Here is a 17,076-nt window from a genome sequence, read left to right on the forward strand (position 1 = left end):
ACGGTGTCTTTTAAGGAAGGACTTTGGTTTTGGCATTTGAGAACCGTTACCCCAAGTGGATGCCCTTCTTACCTTCGAATTGCGGACAGGATCGAACCCATGGGCCTGAGGGCCCCTAGGCCCCCAAAGCGCGCGCAGTGTATTTGCTGCCACATCCAGCAATGTAGATCTATCATCGTTTTGTTGCGTGGTTGTTATTGCTACACTTTTTTTTTATTTTTTAACGTTTGTCATATTACATATATGAAAATAAATAGAAACATAATAGTGTCTAGCATGGTGAACGATCATGAAATGTGAAGGAAGCATCTGAAGGAGATAAGAGAAACACAAATGGACAGGCGGTAGGAGGGAAGGTTTGGTAACACCACCAGCCGGTCCATCTCACTCAAGACGAGAGAGAGAGAGAGAGAAAGAGAGAGAGAGAGAGAGAGAGAGAGAGAGAGAACTCTAAGGCAGTGTGGAAGGTGTGTGAGCGTGCACAGTATGTATGTTACGGCCTCTCGAACTGCTCGATATATTTAACTTCTGGAGCGAGTTTACACACAATGACTCGAGGGTTTAGATAAGGCTTCTCTTGAGCGTTTTGTGTGGAGATTTCATGAATCTCTCTCTCTCTCTCTCTCTCTCTCTCTCTCTCTCTCTCTCTCTCTCTCTCTCTCTCTCTCTCTCTCTCTCTCTCTCTCTCCTTTAGGTAACGCTCCACACACGCCTCACCTTTAATACTTTATGTCCTCCTACACCTCCCCCTCCTCCTCCTCCTTGTTTTCAGGTAATGCCTCTTTCTCTCCTTCACACAACACTCCACGTCACCATTCCCTCAATCTCCGCTCCCAAACAGGCTTGCGCCCCTCCACTAGCCTCTTCTTGGCCTTTGGTTCACACCTTCTCTCTTTTCTCTCCAGGTGGCTGAAGCCGGCGGCAGTCTGGAAGCCGAATGTCGCCTTACTCTTGGAGAGCACAGCCTCAGCGCCTACAAGACTCTGCGTGTGCGGGTTCGCATGATATCTTACGTGGACAACTACCACTCTGCAGGTATTATGTGTGTGTACGTAGGTGGAGTAAGTAGATGAGTGAGTTGGTAGGTTTGCTTGCGTGCACGGGTGCCTATTTGCCGGCGCACGAGTGTCCAGTAATTAATAACCATTTTAAGTACTTGAAAGGCTGGCTGGCGACAGCCTGATGTTCGACCCTTGAATTTTATTTATTATTATTATTATTGTTCCTTACATACCAACACGCTGATCACTACTGGCGCACTGTCATGGAAAAGAAAAAAAAAAGTCGTGGCCCAAACCAGTATAACTGATAAGTCAGCCTTATGCGGTGAAGGTCAGTTCATGATATTATATTCATCGTTCGGATTTTCCTAGAAATAGGACATGACACAGCGGTCAGCCACATCACAAACATTGAACATGAAAATAAAAATAAATAATAAGGATAATAATAACAATAACAATAATAATAATAATAATAATAATAATAATAATAATAATAATAATGATAATAATGGTAATACTACTAATATAATAATAATAGAAGATTACATTTACAATCAAGTTATGATTATTAAAATAGCAATAGGACAGAAAAATCATAGATTTTGTTTGAAAAAATAAGCATTCCTTAAAATCTTGCTTATATCGAACTATATTATATGTGCAATTGGTCGTAATGAGAATTTCATAATCAAGAGGCATACTATTCATTAATTTCGGGGCAAAACTTATTACGGAGTTTTATATAATGCTCTAAATGTTTGATAAATGTTTGATAAATGCTTCTTGTATGGATTACTGATTTAAATATTGTTTTATATTTTTGATATTTAAATATTAATTACGTATGTAAATATAAAAATCGTAGGACTTCTGCTTCAGAGAATACATGGTCTATATGTTTAGATTCTTTTATTTATTTATTTTCTATTATTATTACTATCATCATGTTATTATTATTATTATTATTATTATTATTATTATTATTATTATTATTATTATTATTATTATCATTATTAATATTTTATTATTATCAATATTATTGTTATTATTATTATTGTTATTATTATTATTATTATTATTATTATTATTATTATTATTATTATTATTATTATTATTATTATTTATCTATTTATTTATTTATCTATTATTTTTTTTAAATGCCCTGTAAACTTGTATTTTCGTTTTTATTAATATACTTAAGAAAGAGAGCCAGGTGTATTTTCATATAGGAACACAATATGTGACGTGGGGGTATAAAATATTTTTTGGTCATTGTCCGTGTGGTAGGGTTGTGGCTGACTCTATATGGCATGACTGTTATACTAGAAAGCTGTAAGCACGTTTGGTCAATGTTATTTTTCTAGTTTAAGTTTTCATTAATAATGACACCAAGGAATTTCGTATGACTGACTAGTTTTATACTTTCTCCATTCAATAGTTTAGGGGAATGGAATTTTCATTAATGTTTTGAAATTGGATATTTGTTTAACTTATTTGATTGAATCCATAGTTTTATATTGTTTATCTCTGATGTTAAATTAGTATATATTTAATCAATGTTTTCTTTTTTCTCTCTCCTTGCCATGAGCACATCAAAATATATTTGGTGCTTGCATTTACTTCGCCATTAATATATATGATAAACCTTATGGTTTATGAATATAAATTGACAGTATATCTGATTACAAAATATACTTTGTTTTTTTTCTATGTAGGATAGCTCCGAAATAATTTCAAAGGTAAACCTCTTATTCCTAGAATTCCTAATTTGTGAAGCAAAATGACATGATCTAAGGTACCAAAAGGCTTTTGATAAACCTACAAATTTAACAAAGTGTACACGTTGTTGACAAACTGCAATATTGAGACCTCTAGAATGTCGTGTGTGTGTGTGTGTGTGTGTGTGTGTGTGTGTGTGTGTGACCCGCTGACGAAAATTGCTTGTCACTCCTCCTTTCGTTGATGTTCTTGCAGTAGTAGTTGCTGTAGTTGTCGTTGTTTCCTTTTCGTGCTTTATGTTTTCCGGTATTGACACATGGACTCCCAAGGCACAACGAGCTCCAGAAAATATTATACACTTGTTCGCTAGTGTCAGTTCTCTCCGCAGAAGATTGATGGGCTCCTGCACGTCTCATCGTGCCTTTCCTCAACACCCAACCCTATCATGGAGGTATCAATATCTTCAAGCTATCTGTCCTTCTTCCATGTCTCAGCTCTTGCTCCTTTCCATATCTGTTTTCCCCTTCACCCTCTCCAACACCAATCTCTTTTACACTCCCTATCAGCGTTCTTTCCTTCAATTTCTTATCGTATTCTCTTCTTTTTCACCACTTGCCACTAGTTCCCTTCTCGTCCTCCCATCCTTCCTTCCCTTCCTCTCCCATACCTCCTTGTCTATTATCTGTTCCAACAGGCGTCTCCGCACTGCTTGCCTCCTATCCCCTCCATGTTTTCTTTCCTTTCCGCCTGTTCTACTTGTGATTAGTGAAAAAGTTAGCATGGAGTTGGTTGGACATCGTTTTCCATCGAATGGATGTTTTGAACACGAATTGGATATTTGGAGTAGTAATCGTTATCCGGTTAAGCCTTTTGTCAAAGAGCTGTGTGTGTGTGTGTGTGTGTGTGTGTGTGTGTGTGTGTGTGTGTAATAATGATAATAAAAACAAATAATATTAATGAATATAAGAACAGTAATAATAATAATAATAATAATAATAATAATAATAATAATAATAATAATAATAATAATAACAATAATAATCATCTTATTATTATTATTATTAAACTTAGTCTAATGTGATAGTATAAAGTATAGGAACGATGTGAGAGAGGTGATAGTATAAAGTATAGGAACGATGTGAGAGAGGTGATAGTATAAAGTATAGGAACGATGTGAGAGAGTGAGGTTGTGATGTGAGTGGTTTGTTGGTCTTGTCAAATTTATGGCGGATAAGGTTGTGGTTGAGGTTATTCGTTTTTATCCAGATAAAAAAAATAAATAAATAAATAGATAAATAAATAAAAAAAATGGGGACAAGATAACACTGAAGGGTGTTATGAATGAGAAAGTAGAACATTGAGAAATGGTTGATGGTTTTAATTGTTTGGACTGCTGAGTTTTCCGAGATCTCGAACACAAGGGAGAGAAAGGCATTGTTTTCTGGAGATCTGTGAAGATATTCATAGACAGTGAATTTATTTATTTATTTTTTTATATCGCTGATGACTCTTTCTGAGGGAAATATGATCTTTGTGTCACTGAGTTAAAAATAAATAAATAAATAAATCACTGACTTTTGATACGTGGGATGATCCATGTGTCGATTGTTGGATGCTTCAAGAGGGATGGCAGGGAAGGAATGATGTAGGCCTGAGTGACGTCGGTGTGATAACTGGTCGCTTATCTTCTACGTTCTCGGCACTCATCCATGCATGTTGTATAGTCCACAGAAGCTACGAAGAGCGGTATCTGTGGGAACCCTGCAATTTCCTGTTCTGACTGTGGTGGGGTGTGGAGTAGCGAGGTTATATGACCACAGAATGGCGAGGTGGTTGCTGCATCCAAACGCAGGCATAGGTGTCGGAGGGCAGATGTTGCCCTTTAGGTCTAAATCACACATTCACGAATAAGGACTAGACGACAAATCAGAATTTGCCTATTCGTCAGGTATCGAAATTTTATTTGGCTTCTATTCCGATGATCGTGGTCACACCCTATCATCCAACGGAACCTCTGCTAGTATAGCATAGTCTAGTTTAGGAGGTATGCGGACTTTCATCAGCAATTACGATGATTTTGTGAAGAAACAATTGCATAATTTTCAGAAGATTCATAGCCAAATACTGCGCACGGTGGGAAGCACCAAGTCAAGAATATTTCAATATATCACCAGTGAAGTCGCGCTTGAGAGAAGCCTGCTTGGTTTACATAAGATTCATGAGAGGAAGACTAAGCTCTCACACACACACACACAAAAAAAAAAGTGTTCTTATCAGACTTTAAGCATGAAGGACAATAAGGTCACTTCAAGGAGGTGGCAGTACATACGACTATTTCTCCAAGTTAGGTCTCAGCCACTTGACCTGTTTCGTAATGGATTGTGGGGATCTGCAAACTTTCCAATGGCCCAGCTGTGACATCACTGAATGTTTTTCTTCGAGTCTCGCAACACAAAGGGGCAGTCACAGACTAGCCTCTAACGACAACTCTCTTCCTTCCCGCAACTCTTCATGTATCTAATACGTGCACATCCTTCGCTCAAAATTCAAAATTGATTATGCCGACTCCTACACCAGCCTCAGTTCTTGTCTGGGGAGGGGACCACAAATGTCCCCAGGTCGGACTGCTCATATTTTGGTATCAAACCAAAGTGAACACCTCTTCTCTACTAAACCTCTTTTTTTTTTCTCTCTCACCGAAACGCAGGTATCTGAGATAAATGACAGAAGACCCTTCTCTGTTCCCTCCCACTTTCTTTATCCTCATTTTCAATCCAAAGCAGAATGTTGTGCCTATGTACAAGATGGCCTAACTTACACTCGTTCCCACGCTCTTAAATCTTCTGAATTTTCCACCATCTGGTTACGACTACAGAGTCACTCTCAAACTAGCTTTATCAGCGCTGTATACCTCTCACTAAACTCTTCTGACTAAAAAGAATTCTATGACTACTGAACTTCCAAAGTGTAGCACATCCTGAGATGTCCCACAAAAGGTACTTAAACCTCCCATCACCTGAATTTCATGCACTTTGCATTTCTGCCCGGAATCATGCCAAGTATGTTCTCCGAGTAGGCAAAAACTCATTCAATAGAAAATGACAAAATCTTTCAAGCTCAAACTTCTCTCATGACTTCTGGGACCTAGCCAAAAGCATCTCCAGTAAATTTACTTCACCTTTCCCTTATTCATTTCAGCTTGATGGCATCTTCTTCGCTCAAACCTTTGCTAAAAAAAAAAAAAAACTACCTTGAACGGTTCAGGGTTTTTTTCTCCCTCACGTCTATCCTCCGACAAGTTCATGCTACTTATAAGATTAACTAATTTCCATGTCCTAGCTGGCTTTAATCCTCAGAAGGCTTAAGGACCTTATGAGATCCCTCCTATTGTCTTCTGAAACTGTGCTTCTGTGCTTGCACCTTGTCTCTTCCAACTCTGTCTATCAATATCTCCTTTTCCTTCTTGCTGAAAGTTTGTCTACACTCAGCCTATTCCTTAAAAGTGGGATCGCTCTAATCCCTCATAATAAAGTCCTATTGTTTTAATTTCTTACCTCTCTAAAGTTTTCGAATATATCCTCAACAGGAAGATTCTTAAACTTCTACCACTTCTAAATATTATATCTGTTCGCTGGAATGGGTTCTGTCATGATCGCACTACTAGTGATCTGGAGTTTCTTACTGAGTCATGATCATCATCCCCTTTTAGAAATTTTTGTGAAATTTTCGCTGTTGCCTTAGACATAGAAGCTTTTGATAGATTCTAGCACAAAGCTTTGATTTCCAGACTATCCACTTTCGGCTTCTATCCTTCTTTCTGTACCTTCATCTCAAATTTTCTTTCTGACCGTTTTATTGCTGCTGTGGTAGACGGTCACTGTTCTTCAGGATTCTGTCCTGTCACTTACTCTCTTCCTATTATTCATGAATGATCTTGTAAACGAAATTTCTTGTCCTCTCAACGCCAATGCTGATGATACCACCCTGCAATTTTCCATGTCTTTTCATAGATGTTCAACCGTTTAGGAATTAAACAGCTCACGCAGATAAGCCACAGAACGCCTGACTTTTGATCTTTCCAAAATTTCTGACCGGAGCAGAACAAATTCAGTATTTGATGTTTCAAAAATTCAATTCCACTATCAACTCAACACAGCCCTCCCTTCTTCTTCAATGACATTTAACTGTCGTCACTTTTTTTTTTTATGTAGGAGGGACACTGGCCAAGGGCAACAAAATGAAATGCCAGTTCCATAAAAGGGTCCAAAGCGGTAGTCAAAAATTGAAGGATAAGTGTCTTGAAACCCCCTCTTGAAGGAATTCAAGTCATAGGAAGGTGGAAATACAGAAGCAGGCAAGGAGTTCCAGATTTTACCAGAGAAAGGGATGAATGATTGAGAATACTGGTTAACTTTTGCGTTAGAGAGGTGGACAGAATAGGGGTGAGAGAAAGAAGAAAGTCTTGTGCAGCGAGGCCGCGATAGGAGAGAAGGCATGCAGTTAGCAAGATCAGAAGAGCAGTTAGCATGAAAATAGCGGTAGAAGACAGCTAGAGATGCAACATTGCGGCGATGAGAGAGAGGCTGAAGACAGTCAGAGGAGAGGAGTTGATGAGACGAAAAACTTTTGATTCCACCCCGTTTAGAAGAGCAGTACGAGTGGAACCCCCCCAGACATGTGAAGCATACTCCATACATGGACGGATAAGGCCCTTGTACAGAGTTAGCAGCTAGGGGGGGGGGGTGAGAAAAACTGGAGAAGACGTCTCAGAACACCTAACTTCATAGAAGCTGTTTAGAGATGAGAGAAGCTGTCTAGAGATGAGATGTGAACTTTCCAGTTCAGATTATAAGTAAAGGACAGACCGAGGATGTTCAGTGTAGAAGAGGGGGACAGTTGAATGTTATTGAAGAAGATAGTTGTCAGGAAGGTTGTGTCGAGTTGATAGATGGAGGAATTGAGTTTCTGAGGCATTGAACAATACCAAGTTTGCTCTGCCCCAATCAGAAATTTTAGAAAGATCAGAAGTCAAGCGTTCTGTGGCTTCCCGTGAAAAAGTGCAGGGTGGTATCATCAGCGTAGGAGTGGATAGGACAAGAAGTTTGGTTTAGAAGATCATTAATGACTAATAAGACGAGAGTGTGTGACAGGACAGAACCCTGAGGAACACCACTGTTAATAGATTTAGGAGAACAGTGAACGTCTACCACAACAGCAATAGAACGGTCAGAAAGGAAACTTGAGATGAAGTTACAGAGAGGAGAGACGCCATAGGAGAGTAGTTTGGAAATCAAAGCTTTTTGCCAGACTCAATCAAAAGCTTTTGATATGTCCAAGGCAACACCAAAAGTTTCACCAAAATCTCTAAAAGAGGATGACCAAGACTCAGTAAGGAAAGCCAGAAGATCACCAGTAGAGCGGCTTTGAGGGAACCCATACTGTCGATCAGATAGAAGGTTGTGAAGTGATAGATGTTTAAGAATCTTCCTGTTGAGGACAGATTCAAAAACTTCAGATAGGCAGGAAATTAAAGCAATAGGACGGTAGTTTGAGGGATTAGAACAGTCACCCTTTTTAGGAACAGGCTGAATGTAGGCAAACTTCCAGCAAAAAGGAAAGGTAGATGTTGACAGACAGAGCTGAAAGAGTTTGATTAGCAAAGGTGCAAGCACGGAGGCAAGGATTCAGAGCACAATAGGAGGGACCCCATCAGATCCGAGGGTCTAGGCCAGCAAGGGCATGGAAAACATCACTGCGAAGAATTTTAATAGGTAGCATGAAGTAGTCAGAGGGTGGAGGAAAGGGAGGAACAAGCCCAGAATCGTCCAAGGTAGAGTTTTTACCAAAGGTTTGAGCGAAGAGTTCAGCTTTAGAAATAGATGTGATAGCAGTGGTGCCATCTGGTTGAAATAAGGGAGGGAAAGAAGAAGAAGCAAAGTTATTGGAGATATTTTTGGCTAGATGCCAGAAGTCACGATGGGAGTTAGATCTTGAAAGGTTTTGACACTTTCTGTTAATGTTTTTGGCTAGTTGGAGAACAGACTTGGCATGGTTCCGGGCAGAAATATAAAGTGCATGAGATTCTGGTGATGGAAGGCTTAAGTACCTTTTGTGGGCCACCTCTCTAATCATGTATAGCACGAGAACAAGCTGTGTTAAACCAAGGTTTGGAAGGTTTAGGTCGAGAAAAAGAGTGAGGAATGTACACCTCCATGCCAGACACTATCACCTCTGTTATGCGCTCAGCACACAAAGACGGGTCTCTGACACGGAAGCAGTATTTATTCCAAGGAAAATCAGCAAAATTGAACATCCTCGGTCTTATGCTTTACTTATAATTTCATATTTCATCTCTAGCTAAAACAGCTTCTTTGAAGTCAAATGTAGCGAGTCGTCTCCGCCAGTTCCCCTCCCCCTTTCCCCAAGCTGCTAAGTCTCTACAAGGGTCTTATTCATCCATGTAAAGAGTATGTTTCACATTTAGGTGCTGTTCCACTAATGTCGCTGTTATACACGAGGTAGAATGAAAAGCTTTTCGCCTCATCAACCGCTCACCTCAATCTGACTCTCTTCAACCTCTCTCTTATCGCCGCAATGTTGCATCTCTTGCTGTCTTCTACCGTTATGTTTAAGCTAAATGTTCTTTTGATCTTGCTAACTGCATGCCTCCCCTTTTTCTGCGGTCTCGCTGCATCAGAGTTTTTATTGTTCACCTCTCTAATGCATGAATTAACCAGCATTTTCAATCATTCATTCTCTTTTTGGTGAATTCTTGAACTCCATGCCTGCAACTGTATCTCCTCCCTCCTATGAATTGCACTCTTTCAAGAGGGAGATTTCAAGATACCTTCCAACTTTTGACGATCGTTTCTATGTTTGGAGACTGGCGCCTCATTGGGTCCTTTTTTTAATTTTTCTATTTTTTTTTTTTTTAATTGCCGAGGGCCCTCTTTCTTATTACAAGAAAATAAATAAATAAACAAATAAATGAATAAATAAATAAATCAGATGTTCACAGACTCAGAATCTCGCGTGGAACAACTGAAACGGGTGTCCAGGAAGTTATGGATACACACAGCCTGTCTCAACGGGCACACCTGACGTGGGGCCGCCAAGATGTCGAAGTCAAAGTCAAAGCAATTTATTGCGACAAAGTTTTAATACAAAAAAAAAGCGATATATATATATATATATATATATATATATATATATATATATATATATATATATATATATATATATATATATATATATATATATATATATATATATATATGCAAGGCACATTCTGCCAAAAATAAACGCAGACAGTCATATGAAAATGAAAACAATCGCATTTTAAAAATACATGCAGGTGTCATATAAAACAAATATGTACTTATAAACACATATAAATATATACGTAGGTGTAAAGACATTGCATACGGTAGAGTAATGATAGACAATTAATTATGGTAATACTGGTAATAGTGGCAACACACGTTGTTCTTTTAGTCAACATTATTATTATTAGTAGTAATTTAGTTCAGTATATATATTTGCATTGAAAAAAAAAAAAGTTCATCAGTATCATTAATTAGTAAAATTATAAGGCATTAAAAAGCACGCAAAGGCAATGTAGTACGTATAAGTATTTATATATAGTATCCACATGTTCACTCAGTACATAGTGAATTAATCATCATCTGCATTTCATTGGCAGCGAAGTATAGTGCAGTTTCTCATGTAGCATAGTTCTCGAACAAGTACACCAGTCTGACCTTCATCCTGTTGTTCGTTACGTAGCTTCTCCCAAACCATGTTCACCATATTACGTTCTGTTATATTTATACATCACGTATCTTATATTACTGCCTAATAAAATAAATAAATAAAAAAAAAACAATAAAAAAAATTAATAAATAAATAAGTGTCTTGTCAAGTGGGACTTAACACTTTTAAAATGAGATAAAAATTAATTATATTGCCCATAAAAATTTGTCACACATTTAGAAGTATCATAATTGAAAATATTACTACGTAAAATATTTCCATCGTGGGTCTCGTCCATCTAACGCAATAATGCAATGGTCAATGGTTGAAATCCATGGGCTAGATTGTAAAAAAAAATATATATACACATTAATCATCTAAATATATATACAATTACACCTTAAGTGACTTGAGGCACGGCAAAACGCCAGAGGCACCTTCGCTTAGGGGGATCCTGAGGAGGGATTGGAGTGATAGGACAAGATAAAGATATGAGATTGTGATCGGAGGAGCCCAACGGAGAAGAAAGGGTGACAGCATAAGCAGAAGGATTAGAGGTCAGGAAAAGGTCAAGAATGTTGGGCGTATCTCCAAGACGGTCAGGAATGCGAGTAGGGTGTTGCACCAATTGCTCTAGGTCATGGAGGATAGCAAAGTTGTAGGCTAGTTCACCAGGATGGTCAGTGAAGGGAGAGGAAAGCCAAAGCTGGTGGTGAACATTGAAATCTCCAAGAATGGAGATCTCTGCAAAAGGGAAGAGGGTCAGAATGTGCTCCACTTTGGAAGTTAAGTAGTCAAAGAATTTCTTATAGTCAGAGGAGTTAGGAGAGAGGTATACAGCACAGATAAATTTAGTATGAGAGTGACTCTGTAGTCGTAGCAAGATAGTGGAAAACTCGGAAGATTCAAGAGCGTGGGCACGAGAGCAGGTTAAGTCATTGCGCACATAAACGCAGCATCCAGCTTTGGATCAAAAATGAGGATAGAGAAAGCAGAGTAACCAGGCAGAGTACTTGTCAGCAGCAGCAGCAGCCTGGCAGCGGTAGCCAAACCATGGCTGGTCAGTTGGTCTGCATGTGTATTCTCGGTGGGGCACACAGGGTCTCTGAAGGGCGAAAAGGTGACACTCACCCCCCACCACCCTGCAGTAAAGAAGTCCATGCCGTATGATTCAGATAAAAAAGCACGGAGGTCCAGTCTGCCTTGTCCTAAAACCGTATCGTGCGGGTGGTGGCCTCGTCCCGAGCCAGTCCCACTTCCATCTTCGTTAGGACAGCAACGTGGTTAGAGCTGCCTGAGAGACCCAGCTGGGTTCTCCTGGAGGTCAGATATAACAGGATCCAGAGTCCTTCACCGCTCATGTGTAGGGAAAGCCACGTGGTCTGTTAATTCCTGCATTGTCATGAGGTTTTCAGGCGTTCTGCTCCAGGTGATGGTTGAGGTCGCCAACCACCAAGACGTACCTGCATCGGTGCGCCACCATCAGTTCATCCAGGGCCTCAGTGAGGTACGTGAGTGAGTCGGGCCCTTGTCGTGGTTGGGCAGGAGGGCAGAGCGATCAGCCATCACCACTCTGAAGAACATTGTCTCCAACTGTGGCGGCGTGTCCACGATGAGGTGTTGGGCTTGCAGTCCCTCCCTAAAACAGACATCTGCACCTACACCTGCTCTTTCCTGGGGGTCCTTCCTGCCCCATCAGGTGTAGCTCCATATTCTGCCGAACGTGGGCTTCACCTTGCTGTTGAGCCAGGTCTCCATCACCACAACTATGTCTATACCATACCATAGTACCAAGTTGTGGCCATATACCCCTTGTATCTTTTTAGTTATTCTTTTCAGTACTGGCCTATATTTGTTCTGTAGTACAGGCACCAGAAATGCTTAACATAGCCTAGATGCGGTCTGACACAAATGCTAAATATGATGAACGATACTTTGGGACTTCTACTTTTAGTGTTTATATAAAGTATTTTCTAATACACGAATAGCCCAAGTTCTGGCCTTTATGCATCGTTTTCTCTGACAGGTCTGAGGTAATTGTAATTCATGATCTTTGTTTACCCTCTGACCTTAACAGAACATTGTTCTTTATTGTTTATTTCTAATGGGTTTCTTCGGTCTCCTGATATTAAATTTGCATTTCCCATTTTATCTATCCATTTATACACCTTTTCAAAGCCTGTCCACTGGGCGTTTGCATCAAAATAAAACCTGCTCCACCTCCCTTTCTATTAATTGTTAGCTGACTTCTTGGAGATACCTTCTTAACCCTTCAAAATCTGTTGTTCTAAGTTAGGTACCATATTTATGTTGGTACCTCTTAAAGTTTCTTCCTATTCTAAATCGGACCTAAATTTATAATGATTTTTACTACCCAACTGCCTTCCAACTTCTATTAATCTAACTCACCCATCTTTATTTGTTACAACTAAAATGATGCTTCCATTTGTTGCCCTCACGATCTCTTGCTTCAAAAGGTTGCATATATATATATATATATATATATATATATATATATATATATATATATATATATATATATATATATATATATATATATATATATATATATATATATATATATATATATATATATATATATATATATATATATATATATTTATCTGTGCTGTATACCTCTCTCCTAACTCCTCTGACTATAAGAAATTCTTTGACTACTTAACTTCCAAAGTGGAGCACATTCTGACCCTCTTCCCTTTTGCAGAGATCTCCATTCTTGGAGATTTCAATGTTCACCACCAGCTTTGGCTTTCCTCTCCCTTCACTGACCATCCTGGTGAACTAGCCTACAACTTTGCTATCCTCCATGACCTAGAGCAATTGGTGCAACACCCTACTCGCATTCCTGACCGTCTTGGAGATACGCCCAACATTCTTGACCTTTTCCTGACCTCTAATCCTTCTGCTTATGCTGTCACCCTTTCTTCTCCGTTGGGCTCCTCCGATCACAATTTCATATCTTTATCTTGTCCTATCACTCCAATCCCTCCTCAGGATCCCCCTAAGCGAAGGTGCCTCTGGCGTTTTGCCTCTGCCAGTTGGGGGGACCTGATTTTTGCTGATTTTCCTTGGAATGACTACTGCTTCCGTGTCAGAGACCCGTCTTTGTGTGCTGAGCCCATAACAGAGGTGATAGTGTCTGGCATGGAGGCGTACATTCCTCACTCTTTTTCTCGTCCTAAACCTTCTAAATCTTGGTTTAACACAGCTTGTTCTCGTGCTATACATGATAGAGAGGTGGCCCACAAAAGGTACTTAAGCCTTCTATCACCAGAATCTCATGCACTTTATATATCTGCCCGGAACCATGCCAATTCTGTTCTCCAACTAGCCAAAAACTCCTTCATTAACAGAAAATGTCAAAACCTTTCAAGATCTAACTCCCCTCGTGATTTCTGGCATCTAGCCAAAAATATCTCCAATAACTTTGCTTCTTCTTCTTTCCCTCCTCTACTTCAACCAGATGGTACCACTGCTATCACATCTATTTCTAAAGCTGATTTCTTTGCTCAAACCTTTGCTAGAAACTCTACCTTGGACGATTCTGGGCTTGTTCCTCCCTCTCCTCCACCCTCTGACTAATTCACGTATTAAAATTCTTCGCAATGATGTTTTCCATGCCCTCGCTGGCCTAAACCCTCGGAAGGCTTATGGACCTGATGGGGTCCCTCCTATTGTTCTCCGAAACTGTGCCTCCGTGCTTGCACCTTGCCTAGTCAAACTCTTTCAGCTCTGTCTGTCAACATCTACCTTTCCTTCTTGCTGGAAGTTTGCCTACATTCATCCTGTTCCTAAAAAGGGTGACCGTTCTAATCCCTCAGACTACCGTCCTATTGCTTTAATTTCCTGCCTATCTAAAGTTTTTGAGTCTATCCTCAACAGGAAGATTCTTAAACATCTATCACTTCACAACCTTCTATCTGATCGCCAGTATGGGTTCCGTCAAGGCCGCTCTACTGGTGATCTTCTGGCTTTCCTTACTGAGTCTTGGTCATCCTCTTTTAGAGATTTTGGTGAAACTTTTGCTGTTGCCTTGGACATATCAAAAGCTTTTGATAGAGTCTGGCACAAAGCTTTGATTTCCAAACTACCCTCCTACGGTTTCTATCCTTCTCTCTGTAACTTCATCTCAAGTTTCCTTTCTGACCGTTCTATTGCTGCTGTGGTAGACGGTCACTGTTCTTCTCCTAAATCTATTAACAGTGGTGTTCCTTAGGGTTCTGTCCTGTCACCAACTCTCTTCTTATTATTCATTAATGATCTTCTAAACCAAACTTCTTGTCCTATCCACTCTTACGCTGATGATACCACCCTGCACTTTTCCACGTCTTTCCATAGACGTCCAACCCTTCAGGAGGTAAACATATCACGCAGGGAAGCCACAGAACGCCTGACTTCTGATCTTTCTAAAATTTCTGATTGGGGCAGAGCAAACTTGGTATTGTTCAATGCCTCAAAAACTCAATTCCTCTATCTATCAACTCGACACAACCTTCCAGACAACTATCCCCTCTTCTTCAATGACACTCATCTGTCCCCCTCTTCTACACTGAACATCCTCGGTCTGTCCTTTACTTATAATCTGAACTGGAAACTTCACATCTCATCTCTAGCTAAAACAGCTTCTATGGAGTTAGGTGTTCTGAGACGTCTCCGCCAGTTTTTCCCACCCCCGCAGCTGCTAACTCTGTACAAGGGCCTTATCCATCCATGTATGGAGTATGCTTCACATGTCTGGGGGGGTTCCACTCATACTGCTCTTCTAGACAGGGTGGAATGAAAAGCTTTTCGTCTCATCAACTCCTCTCCTCTAACTGACTGTCTTCAGCCTGTCTCTCACCGCCGCAATGTTGCATATCTAGCTGTCTTCTACCGCTATTTTCATGCTAACTGCTCTTCTGATCTTGCTAACTGCATGCCTCCCCTCCTTCCGCGGCCTCGCTGCACAAGACTTTCTTCTTTCTCTCACCCCTATTCTGTCCACCTCTCTAACGCAAGAGTTAACCAGTATTCTCAATCATTCATCCCTTTCTCTGGTAAACTCTGGAACTCCCTGCCTGCTTCTGTATTTCCACCTTCCTATGACTTGAATTCCTTCAAGAGGGAGGTTTCAAGACACTTATCCACCAGTTTTTGACCACTGCCTTGACCCTTTTACGGGACTGGCATTTCAGTGGGCATTTTTTTTATTGATTTTTGTTGCCCTTGGCCAGTGTCCTTCTTACATAAAAAAAAAATATATATATATATATATATATATATATATATATATATATATATATATATATATATATATATATATATATATATATATATATATATATATATATATATATATATATACACACACACACACACACACACACTTAGCGTAATGTATCTATATATAATTAAATAATAAAAAAAAAACTTATTCTCCATTCTTGCCTGCTCCGTCTTTATGTAAGTGTGCAGTGACCTATATGATTCTCTGGATGAAATACTTTCTGTGACATATGTAACCATGTTTCTCTGAATCTTATGGTATAATGTTGTAGTTTTCTGTTAGTGTTAATCCTCTTAGCAAGTCTATTTTATTTGAAATATTCATACAGTCCGTGTAATAAGCAATAAGTTTTCCTTGCCTTTGTTTTCTTAGTTTCTTTTCTGAATTTAACTGGATTTCCTCTTCCACTCTCTCTCTTGGCTAATAAAAAATACGCTAGAGTGTATTTACTTTCCGCTTGAGCATTCCGGGCAAGACCTGAATCCTCCTGCCATGAAGGCTGCATTTCTTTCTTTACATACAAAGTGTGTAGCAATTATCCATCCATTACTTTTCCTATGAGCCGCAAGCCTGCGATTCCTTGCAATAGGTAAGGACTGCCATGGAGCTCCAGCTCATCTAAGTGACAATAGACCACATACCACAAGGATCCTTCCCTTAACATTCACCTTACTTAATGCTTTTCTGAGGCTAAACAAATCCTCACCTGATTTTATCAGTTTTCACCCACGTTAGAAAAATAAATTAATTAATAAAACGCAGCTTCTTGGCACTCTGACTACATTTATCATTTTATTTTTTTATTCTTTTACGTGATATAACAATTTTCCATCTTTTTTTTTTTAAAGTGCCTCTTTTGATTTTCATGACCCGTTCAAAATGCTTGAGACCAGTGTGTGATATAAATTCAGAAGAATGGGAAAGAGATGGGAGGAAAAAGTAGGTGATGGAGGGATGAAATATGGAAAGAGAAGGTGTGTGTGTGTGTGTGTGTGTGTGTGTGTGTGTGTGTGTGTATGGTGATTTCATAGAGAGACAAAGCTCTTAGTGATGCTGAATAGAGGTTGCTTTTTGGTTTGGTGGTGTGTTAGTGCATCTGGTCTGGTATGGTTACGTACTACATCGTGTTGTATTGTGTGACGTGTGATACAAATTTTAGGGTGTCCTTGGTTGCTGTGGAGATGCAGACCAGTGTATGGGCTAGGCAGGTAAAGATTCAGCATAATGATTTGTATTTTCTACGACTAACGAAGCCTTTTCCACTTTTGTTCTTTTACTCTCCTTTAATTTTCACCATTATTTTTTTCATTCCAC

At 39.4% G+C, this 17,076-nt stretch overlaps 1 long non-coding RNA gene across 1 annotated transcript in view; it reads left to right on the forward strand.

The window, feature by feature from the left end:
• The first annotated feature begins 902 nt into the window (after positions 1-902).
• LOC135093188 (uncharacterized) overlaps positions 903-17,076 on the forward strand; it is a 54,618-nt gene continuing 38,444 nt past the window's right edge. Inside the window, exon 1 of the long non-coding RNA XR_010263256.1 lies at positions 903-1,035. This is a non-coding gene — a long non-coding RNA (uncharacterized LOC135093188). The remainder of the gene's footprint in view (positions 1,036-17,076) is intronic.

The sequence above is a fragment of the Scylla paramamosain genome, chromosome 3 (genome assembly GCF_035594125.1).
Source record: "Scylla paramamosain isolate STU-SP2022 chromosome 3, ASM3559412v1, whole genome shotgun sequence".
Lineage (NCBI taxonomy): Eukaryota > Metazoa > Arthropoda > Malacostraca > Decapoda > Portunidae > Scylla > Scylla paramamosain.